Below are 15,617 nucleotides of genomic sequence, written 5' to 3'. Positions count from 1 at the left end.
TTTCTTCGTATAATATGCCTTTCTCTTCAACCCCTCCGACTCCACAGTCTGCCGGGGACTGCAAGTCGAAGATGTCGCTCACCGTCCCCCACCGCATTTGTGGTGCCTGGGCGAGTCGCATGACACCGACGACTGCTCGGAATGCCAGTCGCTGACTGGCAAGTTCTTGCGTGACCCGGAAGGAGAAGCTCCAGGTAGGTAGGGGCTCTAAGCCCATTAAGTCCCAGACTTCCAAGTCCAAGGGGGTTTCCATGGACGACTCGAGGGTTGACGCTCCGCGTCTCAAGGATTCCTGGGATCTCGGTCCCGGAGTGGTTCCCGCACTCGTCTTCACCGTCCCAGCACTCAAGGAAGCGCCGTCACCAGTCATCTTCCCCGTCGTCCTCGGAGGATGGTGCTTCAAGGGTTTCTTTCCCTACGAAGTCTTAGACTCCAGAGGAATGGGCGGCGTTTAAGAAATCCATGATTGCGATTTTTCAATCGCAGGACACTGGTCCGGTCGCGCCTTCTGACGAAGATGGCCCGCATAGGTCTTCCGTGGCTCGCACGCCTTTGGGCTCGGCTTGGCGACACTCATCGGGAGCCGTCGAGGTCTCATACGGACAAGGAATCGAAGAGTCGCGAGTCTGAGTATCTGGGCTGGTCTAGTCCGCCTGAAGACTTTGTGCAGGATGATCTGACTGAGATCTGTCCTCTGACCCTGTTTTGCCATTTCATCTTACCTTGCAGAAAAGGGTGGCAGCTGCTTGGCAGTCCCTGGTATCTCTTCTGGCTGTTAATAAGTCTTTAACCAAGAAATACTGCCCTTCCGTTAGCGGCCCCAGCTATCTCTCTAATCACCCCACTCCCGAGAGTTTGGTGGTTCAGGCGGCTATGGCCAATCTCAAGGCAGGCGGCCTACCCTTCCATCCCTCCGGATAGGGACGACAAATGCTTCGACAGTTGGGCCCGGAAGGTATTTTCTGCTGGGAGCTTGGCCCCGAAATCGGCCAACACCACGTGTGCCTTGGCAAGGTTTTCACACTGTGGAATTGTTGGTTTGGCGGCTGAGCATATTTCCTGAGGGGGAAGAAAGGGATGGGTTCCTTGCTCTCGTGCAGGACGGCAAGGATGCCATGTGCGAATCCCTTCAGTCTGGTTTGGATACGCTCGACAATGTTAGCCGATCCATGGCTGCGAGCAGTTCTCCACAGATTTGCATGGTTGCGGAAGTAGGGGTTTGCTCCGGATGTGCTGGCCGTCTTCTCAACATGCCCTTTGATGGCACACATTTGTTTGGCAGGAAGGCTGACTAGAGCATTGAGGTTGCATACCTCAAAAGCTGCGGCAAAGTATTTGAGCGCCGCGCCAACCTCTGCATTTTCATCCTAGGTGACAGCAGTGGAGGGGTGGTACTTTTTCGTTACTACTCCTTTTTGTCGAACCAGAGGGGCCGCCACTCAAAGGGGCTAGCGAAAAAGTACCTTTGGCGGGCGGGGAGCTCGTGGTGCCAAAGCCGCTCAGTGAGCTGCCTCTTTGCCTTCAGGTGCTGCGCAGTCGCTTCCAAACAGTCATGAGGCCATGTCCCATGGTTCGCTGGTTGGGGGCAGACTGCCTCAGCATCTCGAAGAATGACGTGCCATTACTTCAGATGCGTGGGTTCTGGATACCATAGCCCACGGCTACTGCCTTCCCTTCTGCGGCCTCCCAACAATCCACCGGGGAACTCTTTGAAGCTTCCGGATCCGTTACTTGCGCAGGAAATTTTGAGCCTGCTGGAGAAAGGCGCTATAGAACTGGTGCCTAGCAGAGAGGAACAAGGAATGGTATTCCCCTTATTTTTTTATCCCAAAGAAAGACTGGGGATTGAGACCCATCATGGACTTGCGTTGGTTGAACAAACTTCTCAGGAAGGACAAGTTCAAGAAGGTCGCTTTCTCAAGTCCTCCAGGCCCTTCAGCTTCAGAATTGGTTGGTGTCTCTGGACCTCAAGGATGCTTACTTTCATGTGCCAATCCATCCCGCGCACAGGAAGTACTTGAGGTTTGCGGCTGGCGACTCGCAGTTTCAATTTTGGGTCATGTCGTTCGGATTGACCTCAGCCAAAGGGTCTTCATCAAGCTAATGGTGATGGTAGCAGCATACCTCAGGCGAGAGGCTGGTGGGGGGGGGGGAATTCACGTCTAGCCCTACCTGGGCGACTTGCTGATCCGAGCGTGCTCTCCCGAGCTGGCATTGGATCATCTGTGTCACTGCCGCACCCTGCACAGGCTGGGCTTCTCCCTGAATTTCAAGAAGTCTCATCCGACACCTTCCCAACAGCTCCAGTACATCGGGGCTGTTCTCGACACATCCTTGGAAGTGTTTGCCTCCCAAGCTAAGGGCTCATCACATTGTGCAGATGGACACGTTTCAACCTGCCCAGAGTCTCCCAGCTTTCGAATTCTTAAGGTTACTCAGCCTTGTGGCATCCTGCATTTTTCTAGTGCCAGGCCTGGCTGCGGATGAGATCCCTGCAGTGGGCTCTCAAGATGCTGTGGTCACAGTTCTCTGGCAAGATGTCAGATCCCGTTCAGATTCCACTCTGTCCCCCAGGATCTTCTCTGGTGGGCCAACAAAGGGAAGCTGATGAGGGTGAAACGGTTTTGGCAACTGTGGCTGGAGGTGACAGTAGTGACAGATGCTTCCCTCACAGGATGGGACGCTCATGCCAATGACTTGACCACCAGCGTTCGTTGGTCTCCGTCAGAGTCCAGACCCGACATCAATTTGTTAGAGTTGCGGGCCATCAGGCTAGCCCTGAAGGCGTTTCTACCCTCTGTACGGGGGAAGTGTCCTGATCATGATGGACAACACAGTGGCCATGCGTTACCTCAACAAAAAGGGGGGGGTAGGGTCACTTCCATTGTGCAGAGAAGCAATGCAGCTCTGGTTTTGGGCCATCCAACAGGAAATTTCGATCTCTGCAGTTCACCTGGCCGGAGAGGACAATGCGGCAGCGGACGCTCTGAGCAGGCAGAGCGCAGTCTCCCACGAGTGGGAGTTGGCTCAGGAAGTCATTCAGGAGACCATCTTCCTTAAGGGAATCCTGCAAGTGGATCTCTTCGCCACCAGTGTCAACCGGAAGTGCGAGAGGTTCTGCTCAAGGGAATTTCCTCCAAGAGGAGCCTTAGGAGACGTGTTTGTGGTGGATTGGTCATTTTCACTGCTGTAGGCGTTAACCTCCAGTCCCTGTCATTCCTCAAGTGTTGCAGAGGTTAAGGAAGTTTGCTTCCCACATGATCCTTATTGCTCTGGATTTGGCCAGGAGAGGGTGGTACCCGGACCTTCTAGAAATGTCCAAGAGCAGATCATGTCTGGTTCTCCATCCAGACTCAACCTTCACGCTTGGTATCTGAAAGGTTGAGGTATAAGGATTGGGACCTCCCAGATGATGTGATGGAGGTGTTGTTTTTGGCCAGGCGGCCTGTGATTAAATCCCTGTACCGTTCTAAGTTCTGCGACTGGTTCAGAGATCACAATGTTGATCACAATGTTGATCCTTTTCAGTGCTCCATTCCTATGTTTTTTGTCTTTCTTACTTTCTTTGGCCCACAGGCGCCTTCAAGTGGGTACCATTAAAGGTTACCTGGAGGTGCTGTCTATCTTTAAGCTCTCGTCTGAAGAATATTCTTATTTTAAGATTCCTTTGATTTCTCAGTTTCTTAAAGGGCTGACTCATGTATTCCCGCCGTCCCCTTTCCAGATGCCAGTTTGGGATTTGAATTTGGTTTTGAAATTTCTCATGGGTGCTCAGTTTGAACCTTTGCACTCTTGTCCTTTGAGATTACTGTCCTTCAAGACTGTGGTCTTGGTTGCGGTTACTTCCGCTCACAGTGTGAGTGAATTGCAGGCACTTTCATCTAAGCCACCCTTTACTGTGTTTTACAAGGACAGGGTTGTACTGCAAGTATGTCCCTCCTTTCTACCTAAGGTGGTTTCTGAATACCATTTGAGTCAAAAGGTGGTTCTTCCATCTTTTTACCCTCCTCATCCTGGTAAGGAAGAGGAGCGACTCCATCGGTTGGATTTAGGAGAGCTTTAAGCTCTTACATTTCTAGGATGTCCAGGGTCAGAGTGGACGATCAACTCTTTGTAGGATATGCTGGACACCGATTGGGCCAGGCTGTTGCCAAACAGACCTTGTCCAGGTGGATTATCCTCACCATTACGGAATGTTAACGGTGGGTGGGTAAGGACCCTCCTGATGGGTTGAGAGCTCATTCCACCTGGGGCCTTGCTACTTCATCACCCTCCAGAGGGGTGTTCCTATTAGGAATATTTGTGATGCTTCTAATTGGGCTTCCATCCACACCTTTGTAAAACATTATTCTCTGGATACTATCCATGGTCAGGATATGGCCTTTGGGAAGACGGTTCTTTATTCCGCAATCTAATTGGGTACTCTAAATTTGTTTCCCTCCTCCATTTACTGGTACTGCTTTGGGAGTCTGTCAAAGATGTGGAATGCGTTGGAGGACCCAATCCATTCGAAGAACAAGTTACTTAGCAACTGGTAATGTTCTTTCGACTGGATGTTCCTCCAACTATTCCACATCGCCCTCCCAGCCTGCCCCTCAGGAGAATTTCCTATGCGATTGCAGCTTCCGTTTTCTGCAAGGCTAAGTGCAGTCTAGCAGGCATCAGACTGGTGCCGCATGTTCTGGGGGGTGGGGCTTAAACTGAGGCCAAGGGTGCCGTGCGTCCAATTATAACATCCTGTGACATCGTCCTCGACGGAGGCCTTCGAGGGACATGGACCCGACGCCATCGACGCAGGACACCCTCTGCTGAAAAGGTTCTGTAGTGCACAGCTGTGGACTTTACTTGTCAAAGATGTGGAATGCGTTGGAGGCACATCCAGTCGAAAGAACGTTACCAGTTGCTACATAACTTGTTCTTTTGTCAAACAGAGGCTTGTGTGGTGTACTTTCTCAATCTGCCAACAAGCGGGATCCCTTTGTCAGTGAATTTCAATGCCTCTCAAGAGCAAGGATCATACAGTTTTGTCGAAGTTTCCAGAAGGCCATTGGGCCAACTCTGCACTCCGGACTATGTCGGAAGAGGAGGGAAATTCCCTTTTCAAGCTATGCTTCAAGTGCGGACTGCAGAAAGTGTTTGTGGAGGACCAACACCTTCAGTGCCTCTACTGTCTCCATCCGTACCACAGAGGAGATTGTGAAATCTGCCTCAGGTTCACTGAGGACCATGAAGGATTGTTAGGCGAAGTTTGAATGCAGTACTCTCTGGGATCACTACAAACAACTAGGACTAAAGGTATTGGCAACCCAACCGTTTGTATAAGCTTGTAGTACACAGTTTTGGTAGCGTGATGAGCAGCCAGGCATGTCTCAAGAGGGGAAATGTGCGCTGTAGTGGAGTTACACAAGGATTCAAAGCGGGCGGCGCCAGTGGCCAAAACCTAGCACCTAAAAACTGGAACGCCCGCCCCACAGCTCTGAGAAATGAAAAATCATACTGTTTTCAGATAAATGCTTAAAAGTAAACTGTTTATGTACTTTGCATTACCACTCTAACACCAACACAGTGCTCCACTGTAATCCTTGTAAGGAACTTGTAATCTCTCATGACTGTAACATTATTTCTGATGTTTGTTAATCTCCTTATAATCACATGCTGTGCATAGTCCGACATCTAGTGGTCACTGCAGAGTATTGCATTTTGTTTTTCGTAGTCGAAAAGGGGATGTCGACCAGGTGTGTCTGTAACACTATCCCTATAGTGACGTGTACCCACAATCCCTCACACGTCGAGGTCCCTCAGATTGTTTTTTTTCCGCCCAGATATTGGTCGCCTTTACGCGGAGCTCCTCAAGAGACATTGCGAAAACATGTATTCCACCTTTGGTCGTTATTAACTTATAACTATATTATTACTTTACATCCCTCTTTCGGCGTCGTAGCTGCGAAGCTGTTCACCGCTGATCAAGATCACCGACGGCGGTGCCTTCGACGTAGAAGGTTGTTCGGCGTTTGCCGAACACGTGGCCTGGCCTTGCTGGCCAAATACACTAGGGAGAGTGGGGTCGTGGGACATTTATTGTTTCCTTTGAGAATGCCTTTCCCCTCCCTTCGGGGTTGTCACATGCAATTGGTTCCTCAGCTATGGAGAGGACACCCTTTAAGTTTTGCCCGTGTTGCAAGGGCAAGTTTACCTGGAAAGACCAGCATAAACGGTGTAACCGTTGCTTGCCCCTCGACCACAAAGACACCTGTGCGGCTTGTCAGCTTCTTAAGCCGAAGACTTTAAAAGACCGCAAGGTTAAAAGGTGGGCAGCCTACGCCATGTCTAGGTCTGATTCATCACCCGCCGCCGAAAGTGACGAGGAATGTGATAACCAGACGACCGTTTTCGGAAGTCGTAGACCTCTCTAAGGAGCGGTCACGCTCCTCGTCTGTCCCCGGTCCCGTCCAGCACGGCTCACGCCCTGCTTATGGGGATGAACACCCCGGCGACACTGACGCACACAACACTCCCATAAACGCACGACCCACGGCTCTTCCTCGTAGAAGACCAAGAGCATTAGCAGCAACGGAGACGCAGGTCCTACCGACGGCCTCCTCAGATCGTAAGAGTCTTAAGCCCCCCCCCCTCGCAAACGCGACTAGCGACTGGGCTACCCCCAGATAAGGGCGCTATCACTAAACCGCCAGACGCGCACTGTCAGAGCGCCCGTCGGCGTAGAGCAAGCGATGCCTGTAACATCGACGCCGGAGGTACCCTCGACAGACAGTTTAGTTGTCGAGAGCCTGGCGCGGATTATTTCCACCGATAGCCAGAGACGGACGGCGAAAGAAACGTCTATCACAGCTCGCATGGCCCGGGAGACGCCGAAAAGGTCAGAAGGAAGACAGGAACTGCCTCCTCCGTCGAGAGGGACTCCTAGCCTACCAGAAGGCTTTTCAGAAGGCGAGGGGAATCTTTCTTCGACGTTATGGGATAGGTCGAAGCGTTTTCAAACTGAATTGCCAACTCTTTGCTGGCAAGTTACGCAAATGCACAATGGAGCAAACTACGTAAGGACCTCGAGGAGGTACCGGAACCCCTACGTACTAGGCTTCTAGCCACAGTTACTGAAAGGACCTTAGTCAACCAAAGCATCATTAAAAATACTCTGGATGCTGCAGAAATGGCTGGCCGTTCCCTAGTCCAAGGAATCCTCCTCAAACGCCATGTATGGCTACGTAATTCAGGCTTTAAACCTGAAACACAAGCATCTCTAATTAACAAACCTATAGAAGATGCCAACCTCTTTGGTAAGGCGGTGGATGAGGCACTAGAGACCGCAAAGAAGAAATTTGACACCATCAAAACCCTAGACCAAATTTCAAGGCCTCCCAACAAACGTGGTTATGGCAACAGGCGCTTTTTTCGAGGCCAACGCCAGCAGCAACAGCAGCAATACTCTGCAGGTAACTCGTCCTCTAACCAAGGCACCAGTGGACAATGCAACCAAAGAGGACAACGTCGTGGCAAGGGAAGAGGTCGGGGTCCCACCCCTAGTGGTTCCCAAGCCGCCAACACCAAATTACTCAAAGATTCGGGTCCCCTACCATGCATCGCCGGTCGGGTGACGGTAACATCCTTTCTTCCAGCATGGGAGGGTATAACATCAGACCGCTGGGTACTATCAACCATAGCCCGTGGTTACTGTATAGAATTCAACAGTTCCCCTACGTACAGATCCCCAAGTAGACGACACATGTCACCAGAACACCTCGCCATCCTTCTTCAAGAAGTGGACCAACTACTAGAAAAAGGAGCTATAGAGGTCATGCCTCTATCTCAGGTAACGGAAGGTATTTATTCAGTGTACTTCCTTGTACCCAAAAAGGACTTGCCCATGCGCCCTGTACTATATCTGCGCCCATCAAACACATTTGTCAAACCTCAAAAGTTTCGTATGGTGACTCTACAGGAGGTAATCCCCCTGCTTTCACAGGGAGATTACAGGACAACACTGGACATGAAAGATGCATACTTTCATATTTGAATGTTTCCAGCGCACAGGAAATACCTCAGGTTCATGATAGAGGGCAAACACTGCCAGTTCAGAGTGCTACCCTTCGGCATAGCATCAGTGCTGAGTATTCACGAAGGTACTGGCAGTGGCAGCAGCCCACCTAAGCAGGTTGTCCATCACAGTATACCCTTACCTCAGCGATTGGCTCATAACAGGGGATTCTTACGAAACATGCTTCTCAAATACCCAAAACACTGTAGTCCTTTTTGTTTCAACTGGGCTTCTCCATCAACGAGAAGAAGTCCAGTTTAGACCCCAGCCAGATCAAACAATTCCTAGGGGCTCTAATTCGAACAAAGGACGGCCTCGTCTTCCCCTCCAACGAGAGGGTCCAAAACATGCTGTTTCAGATCCCTCAATATGTGGCCGGTCGAGAGGTGACGGTACGCAAAGCAATGCGCTTACTAGGAATGATGGCATCATGTATTTGGTACCTCACGCGCGCCTGTGCCCAATGCAAGAGTGGCTCAACAGCCAGTGGTGTCAGGCCAGCGGACAATGGGACGATCTAGTGGTGGTCTCGCAGGCCTTGGTTCTCTCGCTACGGTGGTGGTCGAAGGAAAACCTGGTAATAGGGAAACCATTTGCCACCCCTGCAGTGGAAGACACTCTAACCACAGACGCATCCCTCACAGGATGGGAGGCTCGCCTATCCCATCAGACTGCTCACCGAGTTTGGACTCCGAGCATAGCATCCAAGCACATAAACTTACTGGAGCTACTAGCAGTGTTCAAGGCACTGAAAGCCTTGCCGTCACACCTGCAAGGGAAGACAGTGATGGTCCTCAGGGACAGCACCACAGCCTTGTACTACCTCAAGCAAGGGGGCACTCACTCTCAGGACTGTCCAGGCTGTCCCAGAACATCTGGAAGTGGGCTCTCAAACACATGTTCCTACTGTCACATGTACCAGGGGAACTCAATTTGCTAGCAGACGAACTCAGCAGAGACTTCCCTCTTCCCTCGGAGTACCTATGGTGGTTACACGAAGACATCGTCTTCGACGTCTTCACACAATGGGGATTCCCAGAAATAGATCGGTTCGCAACTCTGGAGAACTCCCAATGCCAAGATTACGCCTCCAGGTACCCCCAGAACCAATCCAAGGGAAGCGGTCTATCGATACCATGGTCAGGGAAATTTGTTTATGCTTCTGCCCCCCCGGCCCCCCACACTCCCCCCCCCCCCCCCCCCCCCGACTCCCCTTCTCATAAGTTAGGCAAGACAGCAATGGTTCGCTCACTTGATGGAGATGTCTCCATCTCCCCCAGTGAAACTTCCCTGCCCGCACAACATGCTGTCACAGGACACTGCATCCATGCCTTCAGACCATGAACTTAGCAGCCTGGCTCCTGAGGTAATAGAATTTGGACTTTTACAACTCCCGCAGAGATGCATGGACATTCTCAGGGAGGCTAGAAAGCCTAACACTTGTCACTGTTCTAGCAAATGGAAAGGATTTGTCATCTGGTGTAGGGGAAGGAGCATCAAACCAGTTGACTGCTCTCCCACACAAATTGTTCTGTACCTGACTCACCTACTAGACCCAGGCTTGGTGTTTAACTCTATTAAAGTCCATTTAGCTGCACTTTCCGCATACACCACTTCCCAACTTAGTGTCATGGTGGAAAGTCCCAGTTGTTAAAGCCTTCATGGAAGGAGTGAATAGGATCAACCCTCCCATAGCTAACCCCGCTCCCGGATGGGACCTAAATGTGGTACTAACCAGGCTCATGGGGTCACCCTGTGAACCCATGCACAAAGCAACACTTGAAGACCTCACTCTTAAGACTGCTTTTCTATTAGCTATCACCTCCATTTGGAGAGTAAGTGAACTACAAGCGCTCTCTGTACTAGACCCCTTTGTAACAGTTCACAAGGATAAGGTGGTTCTACGCACACATCCTAGGTTTGCACCAAAATGTATTTCTAAATTCCATGTCAACCAGTCAATAGAACTACCAACGTTCTTTCAAAATCCTTCAAACTTGGGTGAGAAGAGCCTGCATACACTGGATGTTCGCAGAGCTGTGATGTTTTATATGGAAAGAACTAGACCATTGAGAAAGACTAATCAGTTCTTTGTCTCGGTGGCAGCAGGAAGAGAAGGAGATGCAGTGTCAAAATCCACTATTTCGAGGGGATTGGGTCCTCCGACGTATTCCATATCTATGACATGTAATCACCACAGCTGTGCTGCTTCGGAAACTTTTTTCGGCGCCTGCGTCCTGCGTCGATGACGTCGATGCGCCGTCGTCGAGGGCCTTGTCCGACGTCATCCGATGTGATAAGTAGGACACACAACGCCTGTAGCCTCAGTTCCGTTTTTTCCGCGAACGTGTTGCTTCGTGAATCTCGGTTAACGCCTTGACTCTTTGGAGTTCTGTTCTTCTCGGTTCTTCGAACCTGTCGTTTTGTGAAAATCCTTTGTGTGGAGATGTCTTCTACTTCGTCTTCGACCCCGCGTCCGGGTTTCAAGAAGTGTGGGGAGTGTGGGTCCAAGATGTCGGTGACGGACTTGCACAACGCCTTCCTCTGGTGCCTTGGGGAGGCCCACGACACGGATGACTGTATCGACTGCCAGTCGCTCACGTCCAAAGCCTTACGCGAACGTAAGAAGTTGTCGGTAGGTCGGGTGTCCAAGCCCAGGAAGTCGAAGTCTGCGGGGCTTTCGACGGATGATTCGAGGGGTGACTCTCCGCGTCATCGTCGGAAGTCTCGTGGGTCTCCTTCTAGGAGTGGGTCTCGCCAATCCTCCGCCTCTTCGAGGCATTCTTGGAAGCGCCGACACCGGTCGTCTTCCAGGTCCTCTTCGGAGGACTCTGCCCGGCACGTCGCTTACCCCACCAGCCGTGCGACGCCAGAGGAATGGGCTTCCTTTGGGAAGAAAATGCTGGCGATTCTTGAGTCGCAGGGTACTAAGCCCTCCGCGCCCCCGAGTGGGGTCGGTCGTGAGAGGTCGAGAGACACCGCTCGCAAGAGTGGTCGGCACGAGTCACGGGAGAGGTCCCATTCGGACAAGGAGACTCGTTCTCGACGTACCCGTTCCAGGTCCCGGTCCTCGGCGCGTTCGAGACCGCATGCACCTGTGAGGTCTTCGAGGAAGACATCGACGTTTGAGGGCGTCGACAGGCTTTCTCGAGGCTCCGGCTCTGAGGAAGTCATTGAAGCCGTCGACGCTCAGGTCGTCGAGGGACACGCTCGGGGCTGCGGCTTCGAGGGCTGTGTCGACGCCGCCGATGCTGGAGGCGCTGCATCTGACGTCGACACCGATTTCCTCGACGCCGATCCTCTTAGCGCCGATGCCGGTTCTCTCGACGCCAATGCCGGTACTCTCGCGCCGGCTCTCTCGACGCCATAGATGCCTTTCGTGTCGGAGATACCCCGTGGCACGGGAGAACCCCCTAGGAAGGCTCTGGTTAAGAGCAAGCACTCTCGGGTGCCTTCTTTTCGCCACCTGGACTATATTTCAGAGGCGGATGAGGATTCTGATGGCCTGGTTCCTAGTCAGGTTCCAGATGAAATTGTCTCGGGCCATAGTCAGTTTGACGATTTGAGACAGTCACTGCATGATGCCAGTGGACTGGACACCTCTCCGGAGGTGGAGTTTTGTAGGCCTGAGCCTGGCTCTCATGCCGATTCCTCGTACCGGCGCCTTATGGCTAGGGTTTCTGAGTACTTGGGATGGTCTGCTCCCCCAGGGGAGTTTGTGCAGGATGATCTGACGGACATCCTTGATGTTGGTCCCACAACTGATCCGGTACTGCCGTTCCATATGGCTTTACAGAGAAGGGTGGCGGCGGCTTGGACTGCTCCGGAGAGTCTCCCGGCGGTGGGCAGATCCTTGTCGCGAAAATACCGTCCAGCCAGTAGCGACCCCTGCTACTTGACCAGGCACCCCACTCCGGAGAGTTTGGTGGTGCAGGCGGCCACGGCCCCGGCAAAGCAGGCGTCGTACCCTACCATCCCTCCTGATAGGGACGACACACGTTTTGATGGCTGGGCGAAGAAAGTGTTTTCTTCTGGTGGTATGGCGCTTCAGGCGGCCAACTCCATTTGTGCCTTGTCTCGTTTCACACACACTCTGTGGAACTGTATTGCATTAGCGGCTGAACATATTCCCGAAGAGGACAAACGGGATGGTTTCCTTGCTATGGTCCAGGATGGTAAGGATGCCATGTGTGAGTCCGTTCAGTCGGGTTTGGACTTAGCTGAATGCGTCAGTAGGTCCATGGCGGCGAGCACCGTAATACGCAGGTTTGCCTGGTTGCGGAAGTCGGGGTTTGCTCCTGATGTGCAGTCCCGGCTCCTCAACATGCCCTTTGACGGTGAACACCTTTTTGGCAGCAAGGCTGACGAGAGCCTTGAGAGGTTGCAGACCTCAAAAGCTGCAGCGAAGTCGTTGGGCGCTGCAGTTCGCCAACCTCCGCCTTTTCGTCCTAGGGGACAGCAGTGGAGGGGTGGTTCCTTTCGCTATTACTCCTTCAGTAAAGCGAGAGGAGCTGGCAGTCAAAGAGGCCAACGCAGGGGTACCAGAGGTGGACGACAGGGTACCCGTGGTGCCAAGGCCGCTCTTGCAGTTGCCTCTTTGCCCTCAGGTAACGCTGCAGCCGCTCCCATTCAGTCATGAGGCCATGTCCCATGGTTCGCCGGTTGGGGGAAGGCTGGCGCAGCATCTTGTAGAGTGGCAAGCCATTACTTCAGATTTGTGGGTTCTGGAGATCATAACCCACGGCTACTGTCTTCCCTTTCGGCACAGGACAATCCACCGGGGAACCTCTTTGCAGAGTCCGGATCCGCTCCTTGCGCAGGAAATTCAAGCCCTGCTGGAGAAAGGCGCCATAGAACTGGTGCCTGTAGCGGAAAGGAACAAGGGATGGTATTCCCCTTATTTTTTGATTTCGAAGAAAGACGGGGGATTGAGACCCATCATGGACTTGCGCGTTTTGAACAAACTCCTCAGGAAGGACAAGTTCAAGATGGTTACTCTCTCAAGTCCTCCAGGCCATTCAGCTTCAGGACTGGTTGGTGTCACTCGACCTCAAGGATGCTTACTTCCATCTGCCGATCCATCCCAAGCACAAGAAGTACCTGAGGTTCGCAGTTGGCGACTCACACTTTCAGTTTCGGGTCATGCCGTTCGGATTGACCTCGGCCCCGAGGGTTTTCACCAAGCTCATGGTGGTGGTGGCAGCGCATCTCAGGCAAGGGGGATTCACGTCTACCCCTACCTGGACGATTGGGTGATCAGGGGGAGCTCTCCCGAGCACGTCCTGGATCATCTGTCCGTCACCTGCCACTCCCTTCACAGGCTGGGCTTCTCCCTCAATTTAAAGAAGTCCCATTTGACGCCAACACAGCGGCTCCAGTACATCGGAGCAGTGCTCAACACTTCCCTGGGGCAGTGTTTTCCTCCCCAGGTGAGGGCTCTTCACATTCAGCAGATGGTGCACAAGTTTCAGCATGCCCAGACGCTCCCAGCGTTCTAGTTCTTGAGGTTGCTCGGCCTCATGGCATCCTGCATTCTTCTGGTGCCAGAGGCTCGCCTGCGGATGAGATCTTTGCAGTGGGCGCTCAAGACGCAATGGTCGCAGTCCTCCGGCAGGATGTCGGACCCGGTTCATGTGCCGCCCTCGGTCGCCCGGGACCTTCTGTGGTGGGCCGTCGAAGGCAACTTGATGAAGGGGTCTCCATTTTGGCTTCCCTGGCCGGAGGTGACGATCGTGACGGATGCATCTCTCACGGGTTGGGGAGCTCATGCCAACGGGCTGACAGTCAGCGGTCGTTGGTCTCCGTCGGAGTCCAGACTCCATATCAATCTGTTGGAGCTGAGGACCGTCAGGCTAGCCCTGAAGGCTTTTCTGCCGACTGTGCGAGGAAAGAGTGTCCTGATCCCGACGGACAACACAGTGGCCATGCACTACCTCAACAAATAGGGGGGGGCAGGGTCACTTCCTCTGTGCAGGGAGGCGATGCAGCTCGAGTTCTGGGCCATCCAGCAGGAAGTTTCGATCTCGGCAGTTCATCTGGCCGGAGACGAAAACGTGACGGCGGACGCTCTGAGCAGGCAGAGCACGAACTCTCACGAGTGGGAGTTGGCTTAGGAGATTCTCCTGGAGATCTTCGCCCTTTGGGGGACCCCTCAAGTGGATCTCTTCGCCTCCAGTGTCAACCGGAAGTGCGAAAGGTTTTGCTTGCGGGAATTTCCTCCAAAAGGAGCCTTAGGAGACGCATTTGTGGTGGAGTGGTCATTCCCGCTGCTGTACGCGTTTCCTCCAGTCCCCGTCATCCCGCAAGTGCTGCGGAGGTTACGGAAGTTCGTTTCCCGGATGATCCTCATTGCTCCGGCGTGGGCTCGGAGGACGTGGTACCCGGACCTTCTCGACTTGTCCATCTGCCCTCCGCGTCGTCTTCCCTACCGAGACAATCTGCTCTCACGGGAGGGGGGTCAGGTTCTCCATCCAGAGGTCAGATCCCTCAACCTTCACGGTTGAGGTATAGGGATTGGGACCTCCCTGAAGACGTGATGGAGGTGTTGCTTTCGGCCCGAAGGCCAGCAACAAAGTCTCTGTACCGTTGCCGTAAGTTCTGCGACTGGTGCAGAGTTCAGAATGTGGATCCTTTTGCATGTGGCATCCCCATGGTTCTGTCCTTTTTACTTTCTTTGGCCCACAGGGGCTTGCAAGTGGGTACCTTTAAAGGTTACCTGGCGGCGCTGTCCATCTTTAAGCGCTCGTCTGAAGAGTGTTCTTACTTTAAAATCCCTTTAATTTCACAGTTTCTGAAAGGGCTCACTAATGTGTTCCCTCCATCACCTTTCCTGGTGCCCGGTTGGGATTTAAACCTTGTTAAGTTTCTTATGGGTGCTCCGTTTGAGCCTTTACATTCTTGCCCTTTGAGGCTGTTAACTCTGAAAACTGTGTTTTTAGTTGCGGTTACTTCCGCTCGCAGAGTGAGTGAGTTACAGGCACTTTCAGTTAAGCCACCCTTCACTGTATTTCACAAGGACAGGGTTGTCCTTGGAGTTCGTCCTTCTTTTCTTCCGAAGGTAGTGACGGAATTTCATTTGACCCAGAAGGTTGTTCTTCCGGCATTCTATCCTCCTCCACATCCTGGTAAGGAAGAGGAGAGGCTCCATATGCTTGATCCCAGGAGAGCTTTAAGCTTTTATGTTTCACGCATGTCCCGGGTCAGAGTGGACGATCAACTCTTTATTGGTTACGCTGGAAAGCGTTTGGGGCAGGCTGTGACGAAACAGACTTTGTCTCGCTGGATTATTTTGGCCATCTCGGAGTGCTACCGCTTGGCGGGTAAGGACCCACCGGCTGGCTTGCAGGCCCATTCTACCAGGGGTATGGCTGCGTCTACTGCCCTGCAGAGGGGTGTTCCTATTCGCAACATCTGTGATGCAGCCACCTGGGCTTCAGTACATACATTTGTACGTCACTATTCCCTCGATTCCATCCGAGCACAGGATCTGGCCTTTGGCAAGGCAGTCCTTTGCTCTGCTATTTGATTGGCTATTCTAAATTTTGATTCTAAATTCTTTCCCTCC

General features: G+C 52.5%; 1 protein-coding gene across 2 annotated transcripts in view; it reads left to right on the top strand.

Moving 5' to 3' along the window:
* The window catches only part of GLG1 (golgi glycoprotein 1), a 1,453,447-nt gene that overhangs the window by 684,503 nt on the left and 753,327 nt on the right, over positions 1-15,617 (top strand). The gene's annotated exons all lie outside the window — the stretch shown is intronic.

The sequence above is a fragment of the Ambystoma mexicanum genome, chromosome 1p (assembly GCF_040938575.1).
Source record: "Ambystoma mexicanum isolate Mex_15411 chromosome 1p, UKY_AmexF1_1, whole genome shotgun sequence".
Lineage (NCBI taxonomy): Eukaryota > Metazoa > Chordata > Amphibia > Caudata > Ambystomatidae > Ambystoma > Ambystoma mexicanum.
This window is presented reverse-complemented; position numbering and strand designations above follow the sequence as displayed.